Source organism: Rattus norvegicus, chromosome 6 (assembly GCF_021556685.1).
Source record: "Rattus norvegicus strain SHRSP/BbbUtx chromosome 6, alternate assembly SHRSP_T2T, whole genome shotgun sequence".
NCBI classification, from domain to species: Eukaryota; Metazoa; Chordata; class Mammalia; order Rodentia; family Muridae; genus Rattus; species Rattus norvegicus.
The window spans coordinates 122,911,166-122,926,276 of record NC_141539.1 but is presented as its reverse complement, the minus strand read 5'-3'; positions in this window follow the sequence as shown (position 1 = coordinate 122,926,276).

Here is a 15,111-nt window from a genome sequence, read left to right as displayed (position 1 = left end):
CCATTATCTTTGATAGTTGTGTTGATGATTTCTCTGGATTCTTCTGCTCCTGAGATTCTCTCTTCTAGCTCTTGTATTTTGTTAGTGATGCTTGTATCTATGATCCTTTTTCTCTTCCTTTGATTTTCTATATCCAGGGTTGTCTCCCTTTGTGATTTCTTTATTACTTCTATTTCCATTTTCAATTCCTTTACCTGTTTGATTGTGTTTTCCTGTAATTCTTTCAGGGATTTTTGTGTTTCCTCTCTAATAGCTTCTACTTGTTTACTTGTGTTTTCCTGCATTTCTGTAAGGGAGTTCTTTATGTCTTTCTAAAAGTCCTTCATCATCATGATCAAATGTGATTTTAAATCTAGATCTTGCTTTTTTGATGTGTTTGGATATTCACTATTTGCTTTGTTGGGAGAATTGGGCTCTGATATTGCCATGTAGTCTTGGTTTCTGTTGCTCATGTTCCTGTGCTTGCCTCTAGCCATCAGGTTGTCTCCGATGTTACCTTGTTTTGCTATTTTTGACAGTGGCTTGATCGTCCTATTGGCTTCTGTGTCAGGACTGCTCTAGACCTGTTTTCCTGTTTTCTTTCAGCCAGTTATGGGAACAGAGTGTTCTGCTTTTAGGCATGTAGTCATTCCTGTCTACTGGCTATTAGCTCTCCATGAGGCAGCAACCAGAATGGCCTGCCCCTCCTTCTCCTGGGTCCCTGTGCACAGGGGGCCCAGATGGCACTAGGCAATTTCCTCTAGAGTCAGAAATGTGAGCAGAGAGTAGTCTCCTCTGTGTCTGCTCCTCTGACGGTCTAGCCCTCCCTGCCAGGGGATTTGGGTGGAGGGAGCTGTTTGACTGGGTCAGTTCAAACCTGCAGGGCTCCTGAAGCTTGATTGCCCCTCTCTTCCTGTGCCCAGAGACCCTATACAGTTTCCTTTTGGGCCAGGGATGTGGGCAAAGGTAGGCAGAAGTGGCAGTCTCTCCTGCCCTGCAGTCTTAGAATTGTTTGCCTGTCTGGGAGATCAGCTCTCTCCCCCATGGAGTTTTGGAGTAGGGAGCTGTGGGCCGGGATCAGCGAGGTTCAAGAGCCACCTAGAAAACCGGAAATGTCCAGTCCCAGAGGAATTTTGCCTTTGTGTGTTCTGAGTCCACCAGACAGGTCACTTGGAGCAGAAAAGTTGGTCTTACCTCTTGTCTAGGTCCTGATGTCGCTCCTTGCAGCTGGGTTTCAGCTCTCCGTAAGTGCAGCAGCCATAAGGGCCTGCTCCTCCTTCTCCTGGGTCCCTGTGCACTTGACTTTTCCTCTTTACTGCTTTTTATATTCTTTCTTTGCTTAGTGTATTTGGTATTTTGACTATTATTTCACGGGAGGAATTTCTTTTCTAGTCCAATCTATTTGGGGTTCTGTAGGTTTCTTGTATTCTTATAGACATTTCTTTTTTTAGGTTAGGGAAGCTTTCTTCTACAATTTTGTTGAAGATATTTACTGGCTCCTTTATTTGGGAATCTTTACACTCTTCTATATCTATTATCATTAGCTTTGTTTTTTCATGTTTTCCTGGATTTGCTGGATGTTTTATGTTAGTATCTTTTTGTATTTTACATTATCTTTGACAGTTGTGTCAATGTTTTCTATGGTATCTTCTGCCCCTGAGATTCTCTTCTATCTCTTTTATTGTGTTGGTGATGCTTGCATCTATGACTCCTGATCTCTTTCCTAGGTTTCCTATCTCCAGTGTTGTCTCCCTTTGTGTTTTCTTTATTGTTTCCATTTCCATTTTTAGATACTGGGTGCTTTTTTTTTTCTCTTTACCTGTTCTGTTGTGTTTTCCTGTAATTCTTTATTGGAATTTTGTTTTTCCTCTTTAATGTCTTCTACCAGTTTACCTGTGTTGTCCTTTATTTCTTTAAGGGAGCTTTTTATGTCTTTTGTAATGTCATCTAACATCATCATGAAATGTATTTTAAATCAGACTCTTGCTTTTCTGCTATGTTGGTGTATCCTGGACTTGCTGTGGTGTGAGAACTGGGTTCTGGATGGGAATTTGCCTTGGTTACTGTTGCTTATGTTCTTGAACTTGCCTTTTGCCCTTTGGTTATCTCTAGTGTTAGCTGGTCTTGCTATCATTGACAGTGGCTTGACCCTCCTGTAAGTCTGTGTCAGCACTCCTGAGAGACCAGCTATCTCCCAGGGGGATCTGGGCAAGAGAGCTGTGACTCAGGGACAGCTCTGGGTATAGATGGATTCAGGAAGGATCCTGTTCCAGACTTCCAGACTGCTCCTATGTTTCGAGAGCTCCAGGCAGGTCCCTTGGAGCAGAAGTTATAGTCCTACCTATGCTCTCAGGTGTATCAGAACTCCTAGGAGACCACCTTTTTCTCAGTGGGATCTGGGCACTGAGCGCTGTGACTCAGGGTCAGCTCCAGGCACAGACCCTGTGAATCTTTTAGTAGAGGGCCTTGCTTAACCAAGCAGGCATGTTATACATTAGAAACAAAGGATTTTATTGTACTTATTTTTGAGAATATCTTTGCCAACATATTACTCCCTCTTTGATAAACTCCTTTTATTGAGTGCTGTTGTGTGAGACTGATGGACATTCCATTATCATACCACCTCTGGCTGCAACCTTGATGGGATATAACTTAGCTACAGAGAGCTGCCTTTGCTGATAACTTCTCCTTCCTAGTGCACTCATCACATCTGATCACTAAGGGTTGTTAGTACTTCTAGAGTTAAGTCCAGCAGCTGTTCATGGAAGAAGTCAGTTAAGTAAAGACGTATGATGCTAAAGCATAAAAAGATGACTTTATTTGAAAAGTCATCTAAAAAGAGATTGGAAGACTCTTGTTTGAAGTCCACTTTTGTAATCTGATTAAGGAATAGAATATACTGTGTGTGTGTGTATGTGTGTGTGTGTGTGTGTGTGTGTGTTTATAGTGTAATCCACTTTATGTAATATCTATATCTATCTATCTATCTGTCTATCTGTCTGTCTGTCTGTCTGTGTGTGTGTGTGTGTGTGTGTGTGTGTGTGTGTGTGTGTGTAGCTATTCATATCAATGAGTGTTCACATGCTGGTAGATAGATATCTTCCAGCAGATTAGTCTGATAATACACAGCTGATTCTAATTGTCTAGCCAGAAGAAGCTTCCTAGAACTTTAAATCTCAGGAGGAAATATTGTTATTTCCTAGAACTATTATTTTCCCTAATTAGTTTGTACAGTGTACACTTGCTAATACTTGACATAATGGGCAGACAGGAGGGGGTAGCTGCTGCAAAGACCTCTTGTTGATTAACAAACTTAAGATGATGAAACAAAATAACTTTATTTTTCATCATTAGTGGTTAATTGTTGATCTGGTCCCTTGTAGAGATGGGTGAGGGTCATTGTATTCTTTGGGGCACTAGAGGGTCTAAATTCATAGAGTGCGAGACATAGATGTAAATGATAGAGTTATAGATACATAGATTATGAAAACACATTTTTCTTGCTTCATTATAAAAGATGAGAGATGCCATGACAGACTCTCTGCACGGTAGAAATGCTGATATAACCAGTGTAGCAAATATGACTCCAAACCTCTCAAAAGTAGGGAAGTCAACTGTGGAATTCTTCACCTGAGGGCCCAAATCTAAGAGCTTAGTTTAACTCCTGAAGTACAAAGGCCAGCAAAGGCCAGCCTGGAATTCCGCTGGTCAGGAATGGAACTATGTGTCCCTGACTCAGAAAAGAGCAGTTGGCCTTTCTTTTGCACTTGTTATGTCTAGGTGAGCTGCAGATTGGACAGTGCCTGCCTTCACGGAGGCCAAAACTCCTTACCTAGATCACATTTCAGGATCCAAGCTGTGGCAGCTTTGAGTATAACTTCATCTATATGAAACCTTGGGCTTCAAATCTATCTCTATTCATGGAAATTATCCACCATTTAGCCAAACTCATTAAACAAAACATTCAAAATTCATTTAGTTTCTGTATAAATTAAGGACATTTCCATTTTACATTAAAATTAAAATAATAGTTTAAAGTCCTTTTATAAAAGAAAAAGATTAATGTTAAAACAAATATAATAACATGATCATTAAATTTAATTAAGACAAATACCAAGTAAATAGAATGTATGCATTTATAAATTAAAAAAGATAACCAACTATGTTACCTATTAAAAATTAAATAATGCTTCATACATATGATAGAAAATTATTTTAGAAGTGACAAGTTTGAAAAGCACCGTGATTTGCAGTAATGTGAATGTTTATTTATTTGATGCAGATTGACTTCTGGAAATGAACAAACATAATTGAGGTATAAAACTGTAAATGAAAATATTTTAGCACAATTAATAAAACTTTGATTACAAAGTCAGTGAATATATTTTTCTCTTTGTTATTAATTTGAAATTTTATATTTATATTGAATATTTTATATGAGAAAACAAAATACTGTATTTGGAATAAAAAGTTGTGATATACTTTCATCAAATAGATTTTTTTCCTAAAATGTAAGTGATATGTGGCAAACATTACTAAAATTATGGTAATGCTATATTGGTTCAACATAGAATATATCTAGAACCTCTATATAGAAGATATAGAATGTTTTCACATATTTTTCAGTCTTATAAAATATCTTAGCTGTAATGAAAAGACTCAGCCTTAATAATACCCACTACTCTGGCTTTTGGAAGACACTTTTTTCTTTTCAGTTAATACAAGTCCTAAGGTAAGTATTTAGAGGGTTGAAAAGAATCACTTTGTTTAGGATAGATGTAGTTTTTATGAGTCCTGATGTTTCTACAAACCTTGACACCTAGCTTTTCAAAGAGAAATAATATAAGAATTATTTTTAAAATGGGTGTGAGTGTTTGAAAAAAGAAAAAAAATCATAACAAATTATAAACTTTGAACAGCTCACAAAAGCCCAAAAACAAACAATTAGTGATGTGCCATGATGTTCCTTTAAATTAAATGACTGCATTCCATACCTCTATATTCTCTATACCTATAAAGGTGTCCTCTTTATACAATAAAAGTTGAAATGTATTTTTTTAAATATAGAAGCAGCACATTTCTTAGCAGTTTTAACAAATTGTGGTGTTCAAGCAGCTCGCTTCCATAGTTTTGTCAAAACCTAGAATTGGTCTTGGTAGATGGTTCACTGGCTAAAGTGTTTTCTAAGCAGGTATAAGGACCTGATTTCAGATCTCAAAGACTCATGTAAAGCCGACTCTGATACTACATGTGTCATAATTAACTATAACTGTTACCTTGTCAGAAACCTAGATTCTCTTAGGAAATGGGAACATCAGATGAAGAATTGCCCAGATCACACTTGTCTATGGCCATGCCTGTGAAGCATTTTATTAATTGCTAATTGTTGGAGAAAAATCCAGCCCACCGTGGGAGTTTTCAAACCTAGACCGGTAGGATTGAACTGTAAAGAAGTGTGCCTGAACCAAGCAGAGGGAACAGGGCAATACACAGGCCCTTCTGTGGTTTCTGCTTTAATTTCTTTCCTGTATTTGCCTGCTTGGATGATGGACTGTAACATGTGGGCTAAATGAACTGTTTCCTTCCCTGAGTTGCTTTTGATCATGTGACCTAAAGCAACAAGAATAAGGGTCCAGAATGGTGAAGTCTCAAGTAGAAGGAGTGAAGATGAGGAGTAAAGACGATAATAAATAAACGACAAAAGCAATATCTGGGACCAGGAGATCTAGAATAAATTGATGACTGTGTCCAGCAAATTTATTAAGAAGTACAACACTTAGCCATCTTTTACTGCTTTGTGTGGTTTTTTTGTTTACTCTTCTCTACACTTTTCCTACCCTTTCAACCCAACAACATTAGATAAGAGAGAGAGAGAGAGAGAGAGAGAGAGAGAGAGAGAGAGAGAGAGAGAGAGAGAGAAGAGCATAAAGGGGAAAGGGGTGCTATTATCCTTAAATTACCTCTTGCTGATTAGGGAAGTCAAATTCCTTGGGGCAAGTTTGCATTCATTGTCAGTATCTAATTTCTTTTTCTTCTTTCTTCTTTGTACATGATTACTTAGTAAACCACAACTAACAATAACCAACAAAGTCACACAACTATGTTAATAGGTTGCTAGCATCCTTTCTATGGCTTGGGAGAATTCCATGCCAATGAAGCATTCTTGATATTTTAAAAGAAAATCTCATTGGTTATTTTGTTTATTTACATTTTAAATGTTATCCCCTTTCCAGATTTCGCCTTCTCCTATCGACCCTCCTCCTGCTTCTATGAGGCTGCTATCCCTCCCACCCACCTACTGTCACCTCAATATTCTAGCATTCCTCTATACTGGGGCATTAAGCCTTCTCTGTCCTCTCCTCCCATTGATGTCAGATAAAGTCATCCTCTGCTACATATGCAGCTGGAGCCATGGGTTCCTTCGAGTCTCTCCCAGAGAGAGTAGGTATCCCAGAAATGCTGACAGCATTCTTGAATTTTAAGTGAAAACCAGACACACATAAAAGTGTGCAGATGGGTCCAGAAGAAGGTAGAAGAACATTACTCTAAATTTGGCCAGGTAATTTTGTCTTTCCTTCCTTTCTATTTCCTCCCTCACAGTCTCTCTCCTTTCCTCTCTCCCTCCTTCCCTCCCTCCCTCTTCCCCCCTTTTCTCTCCCTCTGTTCCTCCCTATGTTCTTTTCTCCCTCCCTCTCTCCCTCCTTCTTCCCTCCCTCTCCTTCCCTTCCTACCTTGCTTCCTTGCCTACTTACCTTGTAACCTTGCTCACTTCCCCCTTCCAGTCTTTCCTCTTCATCTTCCTGTTGGAGACAGTATTAATGAAGTACTTCTCAAGATAGCTAATAGAAAACTTTGAATATATAGAGGTAGGAGAATCACAGACAAAGATTAAAAATTGACTATTGCAGTAGTTTTCTTTAGGAAAAAGTTTTCTGAATTTTTTTCTCCCTAGAAGTGGTCATGAATTTGAGAACGAGTTGGGAGAAACATTAGACAAATTAGAGAGAAAGAAGTAAAAATGATATAAACAAAATATTTTATAAGAAATTCTCAAAAATCCCATAAAATATTATAGGCATAATATATAGAACTATTCAGTCATAGAAATAAAGAAATCCTGTCTAAGACATCCTAAAAATACATTGCTTATGTGACAGATTGTGTAGTAAGTATTTTCAAGTTTGTTGCAGTTATCCAAAGCAACTATTTAACCAGATAATTCTATGAGCGGAATGTTGGTATTCTGTCTAAGCTCCATTCCTGCAGCTACCTGGCAACAGCCAGGTTTGTTCTGCCCCACAGTTGCCTGGCAACAGCTAGCTGTGCCTGACTGTAAAGGGGGCTGCTTGCTCCTTCCTCTTTCTTTCTTGTTCTCTCTTGCTCTTTGCTCTCTTCTCTTTCCTCCTCTTTCCCCTGTCCCTTTTCTCCCCACCCCTCTCTTCCCCCAACAAGTTCATGGCCGGCCTCCTTTACATCTCCCTTCTTCTACTCCTCTTCTCTCATTAAACCTCTCCACATAGAACCATGTTGGCTTGGTGTGTTCTCTCTGGATGTGGCTGGAAATTTAAACCCCAACAGTAATCACAGACATGAATAAGAGAATAGGTGTGGCCATGAGTCATAAAATACTATTTAAGAGGGAGTTAGATTTGACCCCTCCCTGACACTAGCTGCTGACTGATGGCAGCTTAGATTTCTAACAGGTTAATGACAAGTGGTGTCACAGACCATCATTCTGGAATTCTTCTGGGAGAGTAACCGAAGAACATACTAGATGGAAATCACTGTGTACTTTGGTCACTTTCAAAAAAAGCTTTGGACCAGAATCTAGGTTGAACAAGTGGAATGTGTTTAAACAGAACAAGACGAAGCTTGTAGATGTGGCATAGAGTTTCATGTCAGACAGAATGTATCACAAGTCAGTAGCATTCAGTCAGCACCTGGGTTGAAATCAGGTTTGGACGTGGTTAATGCGCTTCAGCTCTTGCTTGATTCATATTGCCTGCCTCCCAGGACTCAGACTTGATATCAAGTCGCAGATATAGGTCATTTGTGAGGAAGTCTTGGAGAATTCCTTATCCACCAACTGGAGTTATGTTTATCCTAACAAAATAACCACACTGACCAGAATAGGATAATGAGTCCATCAGAAAACCTGCTGTGTGTTGGAAGCTGACATGGGATAGCTGAAAGAAGAGAGGGAAGATTCTGGTAGAAGTAACTAACCAGAACCATGATGAAAGGAACTGTAATCCAGCAGGATTTTCAACTCTGATTGAAATTGTGCCAGATGTCCCAGCATGACTGGGCTTGGGAAAAAACCATCTGTATTCCAATGAGCCAGCTGGCAGCCTATTCAAATCAGAGTTTAGTCCAACTTCAAACCAAGGAATGAGGGGCAAGCAGCCTCACGACCTTGAGATGGTGGCCAGAGGTGCTCTATGTCCTTGGCACAGGACAGATGTCAATAAAGCATTAGTGTCTTCTTAGCCCCAAATGTGGACCAGGAAGTCATAGTTACATATTAAAACACTTCCTTTCCTCTTTTGAGGTCTTTTGGGATTAAAAAGAATGACTTAAATTTCCCAAGATGCTTGCCCTCATGAGTATTTTGGTAAGGTTTTGTGATCTGAAAATAGATACACAATTGTTTAGATTAACAAGAAAAAATGAAACAATATGAATAATATTTTCACAAAATAAAATATAATCCATACATAAAAATCAAATGAGTAGTAATAAATTATCCTTACAAAAAATGTTTAGAAATACACCTGTTGTTTATTTTTATTTTTTAAAGTTCTATTTCTTATTATATTTTTCACATGTGCGTGGATATGTGTGCTTGTGTGTATGTATACATTTGTGGAGTATGGCGCATATACATGTAGAGACCAAGATTGATATCAAGAATCATTCTCTATTGTTTTATTGGACTCTAACTTGTTCATTGAGGCAGGGTCTCTCAAGCAAACCCAAAGCTCACTGATGTGGTTTGTCTAGTTAGCAACCTGCTCTGAGGATCCCATCTTTGTCTTCCAAGTTAACTACCACGACCAACCTACCACACCCACCTAGTAGCTATGTAAGTTTCTGTGAATCCATACTTTGATCATCATTCAGATTTACAGTAGAAAACACTTTAACCACAGAACCATCTCACTAGCCCCATGCCCGATTTTTAGAAACTGAATCTTGGGCTTGTGAGATGGCTCAGTGGTCAGAACATTAGCAAATTCTCAAGAGGACCTGGGTTCAATTCTTAGCACCCACACAGTCGATAACAATGGTCAATAGCTCCAGTTTCTGGGGCTCTGGCACCCTTTTTCTAGCCTCTATGGGTACTCCATGCACGTGGTTTATAAGCATAAATGCTAGCAAACATTCATAAATAAAAAATAATATCTCAATTAAAAACCTGAATCCATTTAGTCAGTTAGAATCTATGTTCTTCAATTCCAAAATATTAATCATTGTAGAATTAAATCTGGAAGCTACATATAGATGTGGCAAGTTACTAACCTGTATTGAACAATTGTTCTATGTCTGTTATTAGTTTTGTAGGTCAGTTTTCCATTCCTAACAAATATTGGCGAATATCAGCATGTAAAGATAAAAAGTTTATTTTACATAATGGTATGTGGCCTGGTTAGTCTTAATTGACACAGCCTAATTTCCTCTGGGAGGAAAAACCTCAATGCAATTGCCTAGATCAGGTTGTCATACTGGTAGGGAATAGGAATTGAAGTAGGAGGACCCAGCCTACTGTGGGCAGCGCTATTCTCAGGGAACATTGTCCTGGGCAGCAAAAAAAGCTAACTAAGCAAGAGCCAGTAAGCAATGAGAGAGCAAGCCCGCACACAGCGCCTTTACTCCATGATTTCTGCTTCAAGTTCCTGCCCTGAATTCCCTCAATGGTGGATTGGGACCTGGAGCTAGAGATCAAACAAATCTTTTCTTCCCTCGAGTTGCATTGGGTCATTAATTTATCACAGTTATAGAAGACTAGAGCAATCTGTAAATCCTTTGTTTTAGGGTCTGTGAAAAGGCAGGGAGCATCATAAAACTGCCTGCCCAACCAGAGAACAAAGGACAGGCTAAAACTAGGCTGTGTTCCACAGTGCAACCTAGGACATGCCTCCACTGACCTAAAGACCTCCCTATAAATTCCATTAAATCCCAAGAACTCTGTGAAGCATACTTTACCGTAAGATCTTTAGAGGACATCAGCTTACCCAGCTGCACAGTGGTAGCTGTCTTAACGCTTGTATCATCTTTCTACATGACTACTTTACCATAACCATTTTAAAGATAAAGAGGAGAGTTATACAATATAATATGTAATCTCCTACATCAGTGTTCACAGAACTGGATACTGAAGAGCAAAGATTGAAATCCTGGAAATTTAGCTACATCAAGTTCAGGACCAATATCAGGGTTGCTTGTTAAAACAATTGCTTCCTCTTAAAAGGCTTGAATTAGATTACATGACTTGCTTCCACTGTGTGTTTCAAATGTGCTTTACTTGACAAGGTTGGGAAGCAGAGTTATGTACGTAATCAAAACAGATACTCAGAAAGCCCATCACTGGAGGGGAAAGGAAAACCTTATGCACAGCCTGCACATAAACTGCTTGAGGCCTGCTGCAGCCACTGTCCTCTCCAGCGTTTCACAAGATAAGGCTTTTGTACTTTGAATTTTCATCCACAAATAGGAGCTTTCAAATGACCTATGCTGGTTAGGTTTTTGTCATCTGGACACAAGCTAGAGTCATCTGGGAAAAAGGAACCAAACCGAGAAAATGCCTCCAGCATACATACTGGGCTGTAGGCTAGTATATAGAAGCACTTTTTTATTTTTTTATTTTTTTAATACCTTTAATTTATTTATTTATTTATTTTTAGTTTTTTTTTATTAACTTGAGTATTTCTTTTTTTTCCTACTTCTTCTATTATTTTTTTTTATTAACTTGAGTATTTCTTATATACATTTCGAGTGTTATTCCCTTTCCCGGTATCCGGGCAAACATCCCCCTCCCCCCTCCCCTTCCTTATGGGTGTTCCCCTCCCAACCCTCCCCCCATTGCCGCCCTCCCCCCACCAGTCTAGTTCACTGGGGGTTCAGTCTTAGCAGGACCCAGGGCTTCCCCTTCCACTGGTGCTCTTACTAGGATATTCACTGCTACCTATGAGGTCAGAGTCCAGGGTCAGTCCATGTATAGTCTTTAGGTAGTGGCTTAGTCCCTGGAAATTCTGGTTGCTTGACATTGTTGTACATAAGGGGTCTCGAGCCCCTTCAAGCTCTTCCAGTTCTTTCTCTGATTCCTTCAAGGGGGGCCCTATTCTCAGTTCAGTGGTTTGCTGCTGGCATTCGTCTCTGTATTTGCTGTATTCTGGCTGTGTCTCTCAGGAGCGATCTACATCCAGCTCCTGTCGGTCTGCACTTCTTTGCTTCATCCATCTTGTCTAATTGGGTGGCTGTATATGTATGGGCCACATGTGGGGCAGGCTCTGAATGGGTGTTCCTTCAGTCTCTGGTTTAATCTTTGCCTCTCCCTTCCCTGCCAAGGGTATTCTTTTTCCTTATTTAAAGAAGGAGTGAAGAATTCACATTTTGATCATCCGTCTTGAGTTTCGTTTGTTCTAGGGATCTAGGGTAATTCAAGCATTTGGGCTAATAGCCACTTATCAATGAGTGCATACCATGTATGTCTTTCTGTGATTGGGTTAGCTCACTCAGTATGATATTTTCCAGTTCCAGCCATTTGCCTACGAATTTCATAAACTCGTTGTTTTTGATAGCTGAGTAATATTCCATTGTGTAGATGTACCACATTTTCTGTATCCATTACTCTGTTGAAGGGCATCTGGGTTCTTTCCAGTATCTGGCTATTATAAATAAGGCTGCGATGAACATAGTGGACCACATGTCTCTTTTACATGTTGAGGCATCTTTTGGGTATATGCCCAAGAGAGGTATAGCTGGATCCTCAGGCAGTTCAATGTCCAATTTTCTGAGGAACCTCCAGACTGATTTCCAGAATGGTTGTACCAGTCTGCAATCCCACCAACAATGGAGGAGTGTTCCTCTTTCTCCACATCCTCCCCAGCATCTGCTGTCACCTGAGTTTTTGATCTTAGCCATTCTCACTTGTGTGAGGTGAAATCTCAGGGTTGTTTTGATTTGCATTTCCCTTATGACTAAAGATGTTGAACATTTCTTTAGGTGTTTCTCAGCCATTCAGCATTCCTCAGCTGTGAATTCTTTGTTTAGCTCTGAACCCCATTTTTTAATAGGGTTATTTGTTTCCCTGCGGTCTAACTTCTTGAGTTCTTTGTATATTTTGGATATAAGGCCTCTATCTGTTGTAGAATTGGTAAAGATCTTTTCTTTTTTTTTTTTTCTTTGTCTTTTTTTTTATTTTTTTATTTTTTATTTTATTTTATTTTTTTATTAACTTGAGTATTTCTTATATACATTTCGAGTGTTATTCCCTTTCCCGGTTTCCGGGCAGACATCCCCCTCCCCCCTCCCCTTCCTTATGGGTGTTCCCCTCCCAACCCTCCCCCCCATTGCCGCCCTCCCCCCATAGACTAGTTCACTGGGGGTTCAGTCTTAGCAGGACCCAGGGCTTCCCCTTCCACTGGTGCTCTTACTAGGATATTCATTGCTACCTATGGGGTCAGAGTCCAGGGTCAGTCCATGTATAGTCTTTAGGTAGTGGCTTAGTCCCTGGAAGCTCTGATTGCTTGGTATTGTTGTACTTTTGGGGTCTCGAGCCCCTTCAAGCTCTTCCAGTTCTTTCTCTGATTCCTTCAATAGGGGACCTATTCTCAGTTCAGTGGTTTGCTGCTGGCATTCACCTCTGTATTTGCTGTATTCTGGCTGTGTCTCTCAGGAGAGATCTACATCTGGCTCCTGTCGGTCTGCACTTCTTTGCTTCATCCATCTTGTCTAATTGGGTGGCTGTATATGTATGGGCCACATGTGGGGCAGGCTCTGAATGGGTGTTCCTTCAGTCTCTGTTTTAATCTTTGCCTCTCCCTTCCCTGCCAAGGGTATTCTTTTTCCTCATTTAAAGAAGGAGTGAAGCATTCACATTTTGATCATCCGTTTTGAGTTTCGTTTGTTCTAGGGATCTAGGGTAATTCAAGCATTTGGGCTAATAGCCACTTATCAATGAGTGCATACCATGTATGTCTTTCTGTGATTGGGTTAGCTCACTCAGGATGATATTTTCCAGTTCCAACCATTTGCCTACGAATTTCATAAACTCGTTGTTTTTGATAGCTGAGTAATATTCCATTGTGTAGATGTACCACATTTTCTGTATCCATTCCTCTGTTGAAGGGCATCTGGGTTCTTTCCATTTTCTGGCTATTATAAATAAGGCTGCGATGTACATAGTGGAGCACGTGTCTCTTTTATATGTTGAGGCATCTTTTGGGTATATGCCCAAGAGAGGTATAGCTGGATCCTCAGGCAGTTCAATGTCCAATTTTCTGAGGAACCTCCAGACTGATTTCCAGAATGGTTTTACCAGTCTGCAATCCCACCAACAATGGAGGAGTGTTCCTCTTTCTCCACATCCTCGCCAGCATCTGCTGTCACCTGAGTTTTTGATCTTAGCCATTCTCACTGGTGTGAGGTGAAATCTCAGGGTTGTTTTGATTTGCATTTCCCTTATGACTAAAGATGTTGAACATTTCTTTAGGTGTTTCTCAGCCATTCGGCATTCCTCAGCTGTGAATTCTTTGTTTAGCTCTGAACCCCATTTTTTAATAGGGTTATTTGTTTCCCTGCGGTGTAACTTCTTGAGTTCTTTGTATATTTTGGATATAAGGCCTCTATCTGTTGTTGAATTGGTAAAGATCTTTTCCTAATCTGTTGGTTGCCGTTTTGTCCTAACCACAGTGTCCTTTGCCTTACAGAAGCTTTGCAGTTTTATGAGATCCCATTTGTCGATTCTTGATCTTAGAGCATAAGCCATTGGTGTTTTGTTCGGGAAATTTTCTCCAGTGCCCATGTGTTCCAGATGCTTCCCTAGATTTTCTTCTATTAGTTTGAGTGTATCTGGTTTGATGTGGAGGTCCTTGATCCACTTGGACTTAAGCTTTGTACAGGGTGATAAGCATGGATTGATCTACATTCTTCTACATGTTGACCTCCAGTTGAACCAGCACCATTTGCTGAAAATGCTATATTTTTTCCATTGGATGGTTTTGACTCCTTTGTCAAAAATCAAGTGACCATAGGTGTGTGGGTTCATTTCTGGGTCTTCAATTCTATTCCATTGGTCTATCTGTCTGTCTCTGTACCAATACCATGCAGTTTTTATCACTATTGCTCTGTAATACTGCTTGAGTTCAGGGATAGTGATTCCCCCTGAAGTCCTTTTATTGTTGAGGATAGCTTTAGCTATCCTGGGTTTTTTGTTATTCCAGATGAATTTGCAAATTGTTCTGTCTAACTCTTTGAAGAATTGGATTGGTATTTTGATGGGGATTGCATTGAATCTGTAGATTGCTTTTGGAAAAATGGCCATTTTTACTATATTAAACCTGCCAATCCATGAGCATCGGAGATCTTTCCATTTTTGAGGTCTTCTTCAATTTCTTTCCTCAGTGTCTTGAAGTTCTTATTGTACAGATCTTTTACTTGCTTGGTTAAAGTCACACCGAGGTACTTTATATTATTTGGGTCTATTATGAAGGGTGTCGTTTCCCTAATTTCTTTCTCGGCTTGTTTCTCTTTTGTATAGAGGAAGGCAACTGATTTATTTGAGTTAATTTTATACCCAGCCACTTTGCTGAAGTTGTTTATCAGCTTTAGTAGTTCTCTGGTGGAACTTTTGGGATCACTTAAATATACTATCATATCATCTGCAAATAGTGATATTTTGACCTCTTCTTTTCCGATCTGTATCCCCTTGATCTCCTTTTGTTGTCTGATTGCTCTGGCTAGATCTTCAAGAACTATATTGAATAAGTAGGGAGAGAGTGGGCAGCCCTGTCTAGTCCCTGATTTTAGTGGGATTGTTTCAAGTTTCTCACCATTTAGTTTAATGTTAGCAACTGGTTTGCTGTATATGGCTTTTACAATGTTTAGTTATGAGCCTTGAATTCCTATTCT